Genomic DNA, 14,635 nt, shown 5'->3' with positions numbered 1-14,635 from the left:
AAATACAACAGGCACACAGCATGACAGCTGAGATGTATTCCTGGTGCTATCTGCCCACGTAAAGTCGTGGACATGTGTGGCATAGTGGGATGAGTGACCCTGATTCTCAAGTATACATGACATCCTAGTCACAGGATCTATAAAGGTTCCCCCACCTGAAGAGCCAACTTTCACACAGAGGTCTTCTATTTCCAGGACTCATTCACTGAAAAAAACTGCGTATTTGATGCAACGTTTATAGAAGCTGTCAGCCAGGACATTAAAATAGCCTTTCTCCTGGAGGGGTGGTTCTCAACCAGGGGAGATTTTGCCGCCCAGGGGCCAAGTGGCAATCTCTGATGACACTTTAGTTGTCATAACTTGGGGAGTGCTATGGCATATAGTGGGCAGAGGCCAGGGATCCTGCTAAACCTACTACATTGCATAGGGCAACTCCCACAACAAAGAATCACCCAGCCCAAAATGTCAGTGATGCTGACGTCGACAAACTTCTAGAAAGCAGAACATACTAACAGTGTTCTTCAGAACCAGATTCGGGTAAGGTTGGGAGAATGCAGACGCTGGAAAACTAGCTGAATGAGAGCAGTTATCTTTTTTTTTTTTTGGTCTTTTTTTAAACCTTAACTAGTTCCCTTGTTTTTGGCCCATCTACTTTGCCAAATCTTTATCCCATATCCCACCTCCACACCCTCCCTAAATTAACTATCCAGCTGGCTTGTTCCCAAATCAGTTCGAAATCATTCTCCAGTCTTCAAAGTAACCCTCCCAGGCTTTCTTGTAAGCTTGAAAAGGAGAAAATAATGCCGTGGGAAGAGAAAGTAGCATTTCTGAAGAAAAACTAGAAAATACAAGCACACAGCCCTATCTCTGAACTGTAACCCCTCCTTTCTCTCTTCTTTCCGTTTTCACTATATGGCAGGACAAGTTCTGTTTGGAGAATGGGAGGAGGCAAAAAGCATTAAGAAGTAAGAGATGCCCCCACTCTCACCTGATATTCGAGAGAATATGAAGGAGGGGGAAACTACATACCCAAGAGAACTGGGCAAGAGCATGGAGAGGTAAAATAAAACACCTTAATTAAGAATTCTTGGCATAGTCGCGGCAGGATTTCAGAGACACCCACCGGAGGCCACCTGGAATCTACACTGAACCGGCATTCGGTACCAATAAGGGCCCATTGAGCCCCCCGGATCACTGCATTCTGCAGGTGACCTTGGTGAGTTCTCCTGAAACCCGGACCTCCTTACTTTAAGTTGACGGTCCAAGAGTTTATATGAGCTGGGTAAGGTCTTAAGACTAGAGGTTTTGAGGGGTACCGGTACAGTTCCTAGGTGGAGAAAAACCTAGAGAGAATTCCTAAGCCTCAGGGGCTTAGAGGAGCTTGGAGTGAGCTGGGTTGGTTGTCCTTTTAATTTGGCTTTGAATTGGAAAGAGTTGTGTTTATAGTCTGAACAAACTGCTTGATAGAGAAATGAGAGACTGAATGTCCTCAGCTCTGAAGAAAAGGGACACTTGCTCCTCCCAGCCTTTACCAAAAGGCACCCTTAGGTGACTAAGGACCTCAGTGGGAGTGTCAGAGGATCAATCCTCGCGCCGGGCAGCGGTCCCATAGGGAACTCCACTCTCATTCACGGTAATTAATTACAGGCTCATCCGGGGACGCGCACATAAGGGCTGGTCACCCGTGCTTCCGAGCCCCATGGTGGTTTTAGACTGCCGGAGGAAAAACCGAGCCACGTAAGACAGTGTTTACGACCTTTCTATAGGGAGTAACACTCACAAGCAGCACACTTCTGACCCACTACACTGTCCTCAGAAGTTGTTCAGACTTTATTTTAAAAACAAAAAAAGAAAAAACAGACAAGCAAAAAGGAAATGGGAAAACCGTGCTTTTAAAGCCGGCCAGCTCCCGGTATGGACAACCTCCCAATGGGACTCCAGCTGGTTTCCTGAATGGAAGCAATGCTTGCAAGTATCTAACAAAATGGGAAGGATTAACTAAGAATGACTTAAGTGGCCAAAGTGGGGAACGTTCGATATCTCAAAGCTACTGTATTTGCGCGCACAAGTAGAAAGAGCCGGCTCTAAAACTAAAGCAAAAGAATGGGAAGCTTATTATGACTGGCATTTAGAGGCTTCAAAACATAATAATGATAAAGTGAATTGTTTACAGGAGACTAACCGTAAATTGGCAGAGACTGTATCTGAATTTAAAAAAAGGATAAGAAGTCAGAAACGGTCCCAACCCGCTTATCCCTTCCATCTCCTCTGTAGTTGCCTTTGGAATCTCAGAGCTCATCTCCTTCTTCTTTTCTAAAGAGCTCTATTCCATTGACTTAAAGTAAGCGCTTACAAAAGGTTTTTCTGAATAGAACTAACCCAAATGTCTTCATCTCTCTTAGAGTTACAATGGCCATTTTCGCCTCCTTTTGAGCTTTGCAACCGGGAAACAAAGAAATCTTTAAGGAGTAAAAGGCTCCACCCCTGGGAACCCCAACTTTGGGTTTCTGGGCCTGATCACCCCAGCAACCCTAAGTGGGGTGCCCTCTCTTGACAGTTGACTCATTGAGTATTTTAGTCACCTACTGAGTCAGTTATAAGGCTAGGAGACCTGTGATTTATTCTGTGAACTGTCCTGCTGGGGTTGTGTGCCCAGCATGGGAACTGTTGTGTGACTCTTATCTTGATAACCCTCTGGAAGAGGCCATGAGCGCGAGGTCTGATCTCTTCTCTTCTTTTCTTTGTCTGTTTTGCTCATCATCTCTTCTGTTGTCACCAAGTCGAGTTTAAGTTCAGGCTGGACCTGACCGGAACCTGGACCTCCTGTAAATCGAAAACTTGGGTTTGTCTGTGCCTTTGTGATGCAGTTGGACAGGTAGATCAACCTGGAATGTAATTTGAGTTAAAACCCAGTTTCTGAGAAATCAAAAGTTTTGGCTTAAAGTAAGTGCTTACATAAATTCTAAATGTAGTAGAAATTAACCCAGTGTCTTTCAAAGTTAACGTGATGTGAATTAACCTTTGGTAAATGAAAGCTTGTTTAAGTTTGTTGGTTTGATTGAAAATAGTCTTGTTGTCAGAGTTGGTATTTGCATACGATGCAGGCATGCAGCCTGGGTTTACTAGTCAAATAAGTTCATGCTGTCTGTTAGAAATTCGTCAGCAAAATAATAGCTTTAAATGAGGACCAGTTTTGTCTAATGTCTCATGAGGTTTTCATAGGTAATCTGAACATAAGTGTTGGAAACAAACGGTTTAAATACATGAAAGTGGGTACAATCACTGTTTTATGGTCTGTATACTTGGAAAAAACACCTCCGAAATTCTTTTGGTAACAATCTTGAGTTTTGCCAAGTTAAGTTAAATGATAAAAATCTGAGTATCTGGGTAATTTTTGGATTGGATAGAACAAATGTTGCTAAACATCTAAGTTTATCTGCTTTTGGTTTTTATTGCAGAGATGCTAAAGTCTATGGGTCTTTTACTGTAAAGTGATGTGTTCCTAGAAATTATGAAGTGTTTAGAATGCTGATATAAAAGACAATTTGTAATTGCTTACCTTTTAGTGTTTACTAGGGTCTGTTAACGGTTAAAAGTTCTAATGAACATATGTAATTAAAGTTATTGGAAATTAAGGAAAACAGCTCTGTATTCAAGGAAAGTTAAAATGTATGTTTTCAGTAAAAAGGGTATAAACAATGGAAATATTTTGTTTGGTTGGTTAAGAAAGATAAATTTGTCCTAATATACTAGAAGGGAAGAAAGAAAGCATGGGACAAATTCTGAAGGCAAAAAGAAAGTTGTAGAAGGTATGTGAAGGAGAAATTCTGAAAGGAGTTTTATGCCTGGTGAAGTAGACTAAGATTAAAGTAAATCCAATTAAGCAAATGAGTTTTAATGTTAAAAAACAAAACTGCTAACAGAGATTAAGATCAAGAGCCGGTTATACAGGACTGAATGAACTGAGGATTATTATAATTTTTACGACTTTTGTTTGAAATATTGTTTTTGATGTGTTGTTTTGTTTTCTCAGATTTAAGGAAATCTTTTTTCTTATGCTAACCATGTCTTATAGCAATCAGTGAAATTATACCTTTGTGAGCAAAACTGAAACATTTATCTTTTTCTCCCGACCTGATCCCTCCAGAATTTGGAAACCCTTTGTGAGTGAGTATGGTTATTTCATGGCAATATAGTTATTTGCATAAGCTCAATAAGAATCTGTTCTCCTTGTAACAGGACACATTTGTTATCTTACCAAAACTTTGACTGAAATATCACGTTTGAGAGAAAGATACAGACTCAGATATGACAATACTGCCTTTGAGGAATAAGGTTGACTTTCTGGAAATAAAGCCACTTGGAAATATGGGCCTGGTACCTTGCTTTACAGAGAGAGATTCCAGCAATCTTACCTGGTAAGTAAGGAAGCTTGCTTATCTGGCAGGTGCGATGAACCTCGAAATATTTTGGAGAATCTCAAGAAAGGAGAGAAATTCACCCAAATCTAAGGTAGTGCAGGCAAGGCCTGATGGCACAAATCCTTGGCTTGGCTTTTCTGGCCTCGAGAAGTCTTTAAAGTTCAATCTGAGATTCCTCATAAAAAAATTCCAGCAAAAGCAGATTTAAGAGCCTATATGATCAATTGCTATTCTTGCTGCACTTACGTAAATAATTGGGCCAAGTTTCTTGAAACTAAACTTATTTTGCAAACCAATTAGTCTTAATTTGACTATCTTTGGTAAAAATGAGGGTGATTTTGCAGAGAAGAATTATGTTTCAGTAAAAAAAAAAAACTATAATGCACATTTGTGGATGTTGGAACCTAGTTCTGTTAATTGTCTTTCAGGTTTTTTTTTTTTCTACCTGTGAACTGAACTGGATCCTGAATTCTTCTACTGAAATATCTGGTTACAAATCTCCAAACTAATGTTTTCAATTTTTCCCTCATTTTTATTTGGAATCATTGAGAATTGATCATGCTCTTTTTCCTGAAACCTTGCAAACTGAAGCTGAACAACTTGATAGAAACTTAAGAGAGATTCCTATCTGTTGCTGTGTAAGCTGTAAGCCACTCAAAAAGATACCTGAATGCCCGATGACATTATCAGACATTTCAAGCTGCAAAAAGATGCTTTGACTCTGACATCTAGAAGTCTTCTTGACTGCCTGCCCCCTGGATGCAGGAACTAATTTATAATTTGCTCCAACCATTAACCTTGTTACCTTGCTTCCAACATCACAAGGGAGAGAAGACCACGACTACATTCTATTGTTTAATTTGGTTTACAAATGAGTCTTACTTAAGTGTAGGTGAGGATGTTACACTGTCTGGCCTCAAGAATGCCTGCCACTTTCTGTTAACTCTGCTAACCCAGTAAAAGATTTCCTTCTACAGGCTCAAGAAATTGACACAGAACAAGAGAAACAGATGTGGCAGTCAAAAGGGGGAATTTTTGACACCCCTTCGCAGATGTGGTTCGGGCCCAATAAGAAACCCACTCCATGGGTCACAAGGGCACTTTTCCTTCCTAAAGGACCCTTTGAGGTCTGACAATTGGACTTTGTCCAAATGCCACCATCTCAAGGATAAACATATCTTGTAATGATCTGTATGTTCTCACATTGTTTTGAGGCCTTTCCTTGCAGAAGAGCAACGGCTTTAACAGTAGGTAATTACTATTAGAATAATTCCTGTTTGAGGAATTCCTCACGAGTTACGCAGTGACTGGGAAACTCAAATCTGTTTGTAATGTTTGGCCAATATTGCAGCATTTCCACTGTGCTTACCATCCTCGATCCTCAGGACTGGTAAAACGAATGGCACAACTAGAACTTAATTGGCAAGCTTTCAGAAGCATTTACTCTCTCACGGCCAAAAGCTCTTCTGCTAGTGCTCCTTAATCTTAGATCTGTACTTTTTGTAAACATCGGCTGTCTCCTTTTTAAATAATACAACAGCCTATGCAATTAAATGAAGAAATATATAAACCAGGTTTGCTTAAGGGATGTATTACATGTTTTCATGGTCTTATTGTGGTGCTTAAAAGAAATGAAAGATCTGTAGCTGATTCTTTCAGAGATCTGTAGCAGATTCTTACAGAGAAGTCCCAGAACTTAAGGATCATGGACTGTAACCTGAAGAATTTATTTATTGAGAGAGACATCAAATAAGACTCTTCGCAGCCCTGTTGGAAAGGACAATACCGGGAGGAGAAGACGACGACATCTGTTGTAGACAGCTGTCCCAAGACTCCGGACCACGCCTGTATTCCCAACCTTATATCTCCTCATTTAAACCTTTGTTATGCTTAAACTGTATACCTATTTTATAATTGTTTGGAATGCTATCATACTTAAAGTGATTAATTTGGAACAGACTGGTCTTGAAGGCCAGGAATTTATCGAGTGACTCCTAATGGAACTCAATGGTTATGTGGAACAAATCTTTGGCCTTGGCTACTGCCTGGATGGCTAAAACATTGCACCCGGAGTTTCCTTTAAAAGCAGGGAAGGAGTCAGGCTGAGTTAAAACCTGTTGCCAATCTCCTTCTCTTTAAGACCGGATGGACTTGTTCAGTGCTCCACTGGTATGGCTATATTTGCAGCCATATTTGCTCCTTCTTTGGAGCTAAAATATGTCATTACTGCACATGGAAGATCTGACTAAATTTTCTCAAGAAGCCCTTAACGATAGTCAAGCAGGAATAGTCTCATTAAATACTGAAATGCCTTTAATGAGAGGGGCTGTCCTTCAAAACAGAATGGCTTTAGATATTCTTACTGCATCCCAAGGTGGTACATAGACAATCATTCAGACTGAATGCTGTGCTTTTACACGTCATGAATCTTCCAATGTGTCATCTCTGCTAAAACATATGAAGAAGCAAGTGGATGCCTTATGCGATCCGACACCCAGTCTTGAGTTGTTTGGTTAGCTCCCTTCCGGTATCAGTTCCCTTTTCCAATCCAGATTGGAATTCCTATTTTTACTACTTCTTGGAATTCTTGTACTAGTCATAATATTCAAACTAATTGTTGTTTTCTTTACTCAGTGTTGTAAGAGTAGCATACAAACTAGAGTAATGATTGCTCGACGGCTTGAGATGGTTGATCTGTCTTATAACCCTAGACAAATTTCCTTTTCTGCTAGAGACTATGACTAAGAATGCATTTCAGACTAATCCTTTCAAAAATGCTGTTATTATCGTTACTGTACTTGTTCTATAATCATATACAATGTAAATACAAGGTGTCATAGAAAAGCGCATATGCAATGTTTGTGCAACAATCTAAATTAATTACATAACATATGAAATGCTTCCTCTGTGAATAAATATACTTCCATGCTTGTCCACTATTTCCCCCCAACGTGGACGACTAGGCAAATAAATGAAATAAAAGCCTAGCACCGAGGGACATGATGGACCCAGGGCAGGCAGCAACCACCCTGGCGCCGAGGGACAATATTTTGATCATCAATGCTTTCTATCGAAAGATTAGAGATCAAAAGGGGGAAATGACAAATAAAAATGGCAAGCAATAGGATATATTGGAGTATATGAGGAAGCCATTTGGTATAAACCTAATTCGGCCTGACTTTTTTTTTCAAAAGGGCCTGACTGTGGCTATTGAGCACGCATTGCATATCTGCTTAGACATTTCCTATGGCCAGAACAAAGGCCCTTGAGATAAAGGTGCAACTTCCCCCAACATTAGCATTTCCTTAGAGATAAGCATTTTTCCTTAGGCTAGGAACTGATTGCTGCACTCACCTCCCAGCTCACCTGTGACCACCCAGCTGGAGACAACAGACTGCCACCCTGCTGTATTCACTGAGACAGAAGACCTACCTGCTATTTCCATGAATCGCTGTGCCGACAGAGCAGTCTCGCGACTATTGTAAAAGGGACATTTCAATCCTATGTGAAACATCCTCTTTGAGGGTATATAACCACCCTTATACCCCCACTTCTTTGGAGTGCTCTGTTCCTTTGTGGAAAGACTCTCCCGGGTTATAATCCTCAGATTTAAGCTCAGAATAAACTCACCCAAATTTTCATTTATAGATTGGATATGGATTATTTTCGTTGACAGAATAAAATTTTGGGAATTAGCTGAATGTTTTCACATACCCTCCAGAAAACTTATCTATGGTAGCTCCCAAAGCAAGAACAAATTTTATATTAAAATGTAACTATGTAGAAGCTTTACAGTGTAAATTTAAGTTACATATTGCCACTTCATTCTGACACCCTTGGCTAGTACAGAAGAGAGAAGCAGGTCTCTATTAAAACCCATCTGAAAGGATCTCAATACACCAAATTATTTCCCCTGTAGGGTGATCCTAATTTTATATAGATGCACTGTACTACATCTTATAACCTTATTTAAGATTACATGTACTGTAAGCAACTTTCGACCCACAAAATGGAAAACAAAAGCCAACCCTGTGAAAGAGAAAGTAAAGTAACAAAAACCAACGGGAAAAAGGGAAAAGTAAATACCTGGATCCAGCAGATTTAAAGGAGAGATAACTATCACCTCCTGAAACAAACTACACTTTTTCTCAGAATAACAAATTTCTTCACTTCTATTCATTTTTCCTACAGTTAAGTAAAAAAACGAGGCACAGTCTAAAAGATAAGGACCTAATTCTAAGTCCCTTAAAAGGGGCTAATATGGGTTTTTGGCTAAGATTACAGACAATCTAAATACTTAAAGAACAAAACAATGTATTGAACAGCTATTGTATGCAAATCCCATAACTGAAAAGCTTCAGGGGCGCTTTTAAAGAGAGGCTAAGAAATGAGTTAGATGTGGCGGGGCCCCAGGATCCTTACACTCGGCTATAAATTGCCCTCCAGATGAACTTCACTGGTACAGTCTCCAGCTTGTCTCTCTGGATCCTGGATCCTCTAGTGGCAACAGAGAGATGCAATTTTAAAATGGCCCTCTCTAAGCCGATCCTCTGCTCCCTGTCTGATCTGATCTCCCACAACTCTCCCCCATCTCACTCGGCTCCAGCAACACTAGCCCCTTGCTGTTCTAGGATCACAACAGGAATGCTCCAGCCTCCAGGCCTTTGCACTCTTAGACCACTGCTTTCCCCAGACAGCCATCTGGCTTGCTCCCTTACCTCCTGCAGGCCTCTGATGAGATGCCATTCTCAGTGAGGCCTTCCCTGACCAACCAATAAACAGCAACTCCTCCCCCACAGCAGGCTCTACCTTTTACCTAGTATTATTTTTCTTCATACCATTATCACATTTGACTTGATTTTCTGTCTGTAAAAGGGAGGTTCCATCTTTATACTGTCCACTGCTGTACTGTCAGTAGTCAGGACAGTGCCTGGCACGGTTAAATATTTGTTGTATAAACGATGCTTATCTAGTCAAGCATATGGAAAGTCATGGCAGTCACTGACTCATAAGAGCTGACAATAATTCAGAGATGCTCAGATGTATCTATTTAATTCCAACTACAATAATTCAGCCTATTTTAAAATAGGCTTTTAAAATATTTAAGCTTCTAATATTTCTAAATTTTTTTTTGGTGAGGAAGATTTGCTCTGAGCTAACATCTGTTGCCAATCTTCCCTTTTTTTTGACTTGAGAAAGATTCACCCTGAGCTAAAATCTGCGCCAATCTTCCTCTATTTTGTATGTGGGTTCTGCCACAGCCAGGCTTGACAAGTGGAGTAGGTCCGCTCCCGGGACCCAAACTTGCGGACCCAGGCCACCGAAGTGGAATGCACGAGACTTAACCACTATACCACGGGGCTGGCCCCTAAGCTTCTAATATTTCTAAATTTAAAAAAATTAGTAGACGTTTAACTAAAAGGAAAGTATCTAAAAAATATTTGATTCAGATCACTATTTAGGCTAAACCCTAGTTGATCATTACCAATTACAGCAATTTATAAAAGTTCCAGATTTGGTGTAGTATTCAAGAGGAACTATAAACTTCCACTACTAAATTATTCACCATAGTAAACTTTGATTAATGGACTCTTTATTTTACTTCTTTTTGTCTCATTTATTCTGAGGTTCCTGCAGGAAGACCCAAGTGGACAGTGACTTAGCTGCCAGCTAGTATTAAAAGAAGCTAACTCCCATGAAAGCTATGCCAGCATCTCAATAACCAAAGCAAAAGTAGTTTTTCTCCATATTCACATCTAATTCTTCAGGTTGTCCTCTGGAAACACTTTTCCCCCTTTAGAGATGCCCTAGAAGGGAGTAGAAGAAGAAAGAGTGGAGAAACGAAAGCATGAGAAAAGCTAAGAAGATGGGAGGAACTTTAAAAGCTCAAGTTCTCTAAACCCCAAGTGATGACTTCAAGCACATGAGTGTTTGATTAATCAAATTCAAAGCACATGAAAATTGTGTTTTCTGTGCCCTGTACATACATTATACAAAAAGCTGCCTGTGTTAAAAAAACCCAAAGCATGCAGCATGGTAACACCTGTGTAGTAAAGAGAACTCTCCCGACCCCCAGCCCCCAGACTCACTTTCCCTGGTGTCTGGGCACTGCTAGCTGTGTCTCCATGTCAATCACAGACACGCTTCGCTTTATAGGGCTTCGCTTTATTGTGCTTCCCAGATATCGTTTTTTAAAAATTTTACAGAATGGAAGGTGTGTGGCAATCAAGCAGGTCTATCAGTGCCTTTTCCCAACAGCATTTGCTCACTTCATGTCTGTGTGTCACAGTTTGGTAGTTCTTGCAATACTTCAAAATTTTCATTATTATTATATGTTATGGTGATCTGTGATCAGTGACTTTTGATGTTACTTTGTAATTGTTTTGGGGCGTCATGAACCATGACCACATAAGACGGTGAACTTAATTGACAAATGTTGTGTGTGTTCTGACTGCTCCACTGGCTGGCCATTTCCCATCTCTCTTCCTCTCCTCAGGCTTCCTTATTCTCTGAGACACAACAATGTTGAAATTAGGCCAATTAATAACCCTACAATGGCCTCTAAGTGTTCAAGTGAAAGGAAGAGTTGCATGACTCTCTCTTTTTTTTAAGGTTGGCCCTGAGCTAACATCTATTGCCAATCTTTTTTTTTTTCCCCTTCTTTTTCTTCCCAAAGCCCCCCAATACATAGCTGTATATTCTAGTTGTAGGTCCTTCTAGTTCTGCTATGTGGGACGCCAGCCTCAGCATGGCTTGATGAGCGGCACCAGGTCTGTACCCAGGATCCGAATGGGCAAAACCCTGGGTTGCTGAAGCGGAGTGTGCGAACCTAACCACTCAGCCACAGGGCTGGCCCCCCAACTCTCACTTTAAATCAAAAGCTAGAAATGGGGCCAGCCCTGTGGCCGAGTGGTTAAGTTCTCAGGCTCCACTTCAGCGGCCCATGGTTTTGCTGGTTCGAATCCTGGGTGAGGACATGGTGCCGCTCATCAAGCCATGCTGAGGCGGCATCTCACATGCCACAACTAGAAGGACCCACAGCTAAAAATACAGAACTATGTACCAGGGGGCTTTGGGGAGAAAAAGAAAAAAATAAAATCTTAAAAAAAAAAAAAGCTAGAAATGATTAAAGTTTAGCGAGGCAGGCATGTCGAAAGCTGAGACAGGTTGAAAGCTAGGCCCCTTGGCACCAGCCAAGTTGTGAATGAAAGGAAAAGTTCCTGAGGGAAATTAAAAGTGCTACACGAATGATAAGAAGGCAAAACAGCTTTATTGCTGATATGGATAAAGTTTTAGTGGTGTGGACAGAAGATCAAACCAGCCACGACATTCCCTTAAACCAAAGCCTAATCCAGAGCAAGGCCCTAACTCTCTTCAATTCTGTGAAGGCTGAGACCGGAGAGGAAGCTGCAGAAGGAAAGCGTGAAGCCAGCAGAGGTTGGTTCACAAGGTTTAAGACGCCGTCTGCCAAATACAAAAGTGCCCGGCGAAGCAGCACGTGCTGATGTAGAAGCTGCAGTGAGTTATCCAGAGGGCCCAGCGAAGATAACTAATGAAGGCAGCTACACTACACAGCAGATTTTCAACGCAGACAAAACAGCCTTATAGTGGAAGATGCCATCTAGCACTTTCATACCTAGAGAGAAGTCAATGCCTGGCTTCAAAGGACAGGCTGACTCTCTCGTTAGGGGCTAATGCAGCTGGTGACTTTTAAGTTGAAACCAATGCTCATTTACTATTGTGAAGACCCTAGGGCCCTGAAGAATGATGCTAAATCTACTCTGCCTGTGCTCTATAAATGGAACAACAAGGCCCAGATGACAGCACATCTGTTTACGACACGGTTTACTGAATATTTTAAGCCCACTGCTGAGACAGACTACTTAGAAAAAAAGATTCCATTCCAAATATTAGTGCTCAATGACATGGCACCTGGTCACCCAAGAGCTCTGAGGGAGATGTACAATGAGATTAATGTTGTTTTCATGCCTGCTAACACAACATCCATTCTGTAGCCCATGGATCAAGGAGTAATTTCAACTTTCAAGTCTTATTATTTAAAAAATACATTTTGTAAGGCTATAGCTGCCATAGATAGTGATTCCTCAGATGGATCTGGGAAAAGTAAACTGGAAATCTCTGGAAAGGATTCATTATTCTAGATGCTATTAAGAACATTCATGATTCATGGGAAGACGTCAAAATAGCAACATTAACAGGATCCCAACTCTCACGGATGACTTTGAGGGGTTCAAGACTTCAGTGGAGGAAGTAACTGCAGATGTGATGCAAAGAGCAACAGAATTAGAGTTAGAAGTGGAGCCTGAAGATGTGACTGAATTGCTGCAATATTATGATAAAACTTGAATGGATGAAGAGTTGCTTCTTATGGATGAGCAAAGAAAGCGGTTTCTTGAGATGGAATCTACTCCTGGAGAAGACACTGTGAAAACTGTTGAAATGACAACAAAGGATTTAGAATATTACATCAACTTAATTGCTAAAGTGAGGTTTGAGAAGACTCCAATTTTGAAAGAAGTTCTTCTGTAGGTAAAACGCTATCAAACAGCATCATATCCTACAGAGAAATCATTCTTGAAAGAAAGAGTCAATCGATGTGGCAAACTTCATTGTTGTCCTATTTTAAGGAACTGCCACAGCCACCCTAACCTTCACCAACCAGTACCCTGATCAGTCAGCAGTCGCCAACATTGAGGCAACACCCTCCACCAGCAAAAAGATTATGACCCGTTGAAGGCTCAAATGATGGTTAGCATTTTTTAGCAATAAAGCATTTTTTAATTACGGTATGTACTTTTTAAAAAAGATATAATGCTATTGTACACTTAATGGACTACAGTATAGTGTAAATATAACTTTTTATATGCACTTGGAAATAAAAAAGTTCGTGCGACTTGCTTTACTGCAGTGGTCTGGAACTGAACCCACAATATCTCCAAGGTACGCCTGTCCACTAAAACTCTACAACCCTAGGTGTCAGATGAGAAGGCTGGGCTAGAATATCCTACCAAGCCATGCCCAAGCAGAAATGTGATGTTTCATTGTTAAAACGAAATACATGTGATTCTGCCTCTACCCACAACTGCCCCAATATTCAAGGAGAGGAAAAGGTTAGTGGAGAAAATTAATTCAATTAAAAATTTTTGTTCCATATTTTTTCTTACATTGTTGACATCTGCTAATGTTTATCACCTCTTAAGCATGAACAGATGATACAATAAACATCATTACACACTAAGGATTGAAGAGATGCTATAACCTGGGCAAGATAACCAAGTGAATGGTAGGGTCTTGCTTTGAACTTAAACCCTCTGATTCCAAAGTCTGGCTTCTTAACCAGTACACTATACTCTTTTCAAAGAACAATAGACTAAAATATTAATACACAATTACTCCTAGTTTCTTTTTCTTGTGGATGTGTGTTCTTGACTTATTTTTGTAACGTATCTTTTTTATTTTTAACCAGCAAAATTATTCCTGGTTTTTATGACGGCAACACCATGGGGACATGAGATCAACCTTCCAAATGGACATGGGAACCCCTGATCTAAACTAAGAGCTCTCGGGGGTCGGCCTGGCGCAGCGGTTAAGTTTGCACAATCCGCTTTGGCGGCTCGGGGTTCGTCGGTTCGGATCCCAGGTATGGACACGGCACCGCTTGACAAGCTATGCTGTGGCAGGCGTCCCACATATAAAGTAGTGGAAGATGGGCATAGATGTTAGCTCAGGGTCAGTCTTCCTCAGCAAAAAGGAGGATTGGCGGCAGATGTTAGCTCAGGACTAATCTTCCTCAAAAAAATTAATTAAAAAAAAAGGAATTGTAAACTAAGAGCTCTCCAGTTAGTTTTCCAGCACTCTTTCTTACACGAGGGAAATACGCTTACGGCCAGTTCAAAATCGAACGTAACAACATGCATCTGTCTATTAGTGATCTCTTGGGCGTGGATAAGAGCTTTCTTTCCCTGCAGCTTGAAAGAAGGCAGGTCAGCGGGTGACCGGCACCGGAGCAGAGCGCAGATTACGATTCGTCAGATCTCTCAGTCCCGGCTTTGTTCCTCTCCTCCGGACAGTTTGAGGGTCAAAACGAGACACCGGTACTAGTGGGTCCCTGTCGCTGTCCCTAAGAGGCGGCCACACAGACACCGGTGTACCTCCCTGCTTGGACCAAATCCTAGTCCTTAGAGACCAGGGAG

General features: G+C 41.0%; 1 protein-coding gene across 7 annotated transcripts in view; it reads right to left on the bottom strand.

The window, feature by feature from the left end:
* Positions 1-14,635, bottom strand: part of NCBP1 (nuclear cap binding protein subunit 1) — a 50,233-nt gene that overhangs the window by 34,850 nt on the left and 748 nt on the right. For 3 of the 7 annotated variants that reach the window (XM_070250884.1, XM_070250885.1, XM_070250882.1), the window contains exon 2: positions 2,612-2,823. The exons of the other annotated variants lie outside the window; for them this stretch is intronic. The gene's annotated coding sequence lies outside the window, so the exon portion shown is untranslated. The remainder of the gene's footprint in view (positions 1-2,611; positions 2,824-14,635) is intronic. 7 annotated transcript variants of the gene reach the window in all.

This window comes from Equus caballus, chromosome 25 (genome assembly GCF_041296265.1).
Source record: "Equus caballus isolate H_3958 breed thoroughbred chromosome 25, TB-T2T, whole genome shotgun sequence".
Lineage (NCBI taxonomy): Eukaryota > Metazoa > Chordata > Mammalia > Perissodactyla > Equidae > Equus > Equus caballus.
This window is presented reverse-complemented; position numbering and strand designations above follow the sequence as displayed.